Raw genomic sequence first — 1,457 nt, forward strand, 5'->3', positions numbered from 1 at the left:
TAGAGATATAATTTGTAATTTATTGAGCCGAAAGAAGTGATTAATTATTACAGAGAAGAGAGGACCGGTTGTGCTGCGGTGGTAACGACGGTGTTATGTCCGGAACCGAACATCGTCGGCAAAACGTTGGACGTGCGGCGGAACTCGAGCGAGCGATGGTGCCGGTCGTAAATTGACCAAGGTGGGCGCGGGAGCGCGAACGGCTTAACGACCTTTGACGGCAGTGCCGGGTCGATACGTTCGGTGAGTCGCGTGGCCCGGAGGCTCAGGATTAGAGAGTTCGCGTTGCGAGCGGGTACGTGTGTACGCGTTGGGAGTCGTTACCAGAGAGATCGAGTTGCGCCCGGCACGCCGCGACGTCCGTGGAGACGCCGTGACATGCCGGACGCGGGTTGGTGTCGCCAACCGCAGCAGGGGGACCGAAGAGAGGGAATCTTGTGGCGGTGGCCCGCCACAGCACTCCCCCCTTTTGGAGAAAAAAGTTTACAAGTTTTTTTTTTTTACATATATTACAATTTTTAACGAAGATTTGATGATGACGTTGCATGAGGTTGTCCATCGCCGAGCGGCGCCTCAGTCCGCGGGTTAACTCGACGTCCCCACCGAAGCTTCGCTCACGGGCAACGTCTACGGACGCCGAAGACGTGGAGTCGCGTCAGCCGTCGCCGATTAGGTACCCTAAGGTGGGGACGCGCGGCGAAAACATGCCACCTGCCGTGCGCCTTCACTAGGCCGCCCGACCAATCCGTCAAACAAGTTTAAGCATACCATCAAAATTCTTTCTTCTTTCGGCCCGGACTTCCCAATTGTAACACTCTTCTCAAATTAACCAAATTCTCTTCAAAATTCAATCTGCCAGCTCCAATCAAATCAACGTCAACCAACTTCTCCACCAACTCTTAACGCAAAATCCAAAATCAAAATTCAAAATTCAACCCTCAAGACTCATCTTTTCGAGTACATTCACCTGCCGTTTCACTGTTCGAACGGAAAGCACGAACGTCCTCCGCACCCCGCGGGACCACCGCATCGAGACGCTTCGCGTAAGTACGATCACGGCCGGACGGCCGGTGAATCTTCCGTCCCACGACTCGACACGAGACCGCCGTTCGCGGGTATACTGCATCACGCGACACCCCCCCCCCCCCCCCCCCCGAACCGTTCCCCCGTTGTCTGGAACGTACGCGTGTCGCCGCAGCAACGGCACAGCCACAACCGCTTCACGCGTACAAGTACGTATCGGGGACACACGGCCAAGGGACTTCGCGGCTGTCGCACGAAGCTCATCTCCGCACACCGACCTTTCGTCGTCGATGCTTCATTTTCACTACTATTAATTCTCAACTTCCGACAACGTTCATCTTTCCGTCAACTTCGCCTCCAACTTCAAGTTCATCATCCGGTCAACTTCAAAAATTCAATTTGCACTCAACGCCCAATTCACCATACGTCAACAG

Source organism: Acyrthosiphon pisum, chromosome A1 (assembly GCF_005508785.2).
Source record: "Acyrthosiphon pisum isolate AL4f chromosome A1, pea_aphid_22Mar2018_4r6ur, whole genome shotgun sequence".
Lineage (NCBI taxonomy): Eukaryota > Metazoa > Arthropoda > Insecta > Hemiptera > Aphididae > Acyrthosiphon > Acyrthosiphon pisum.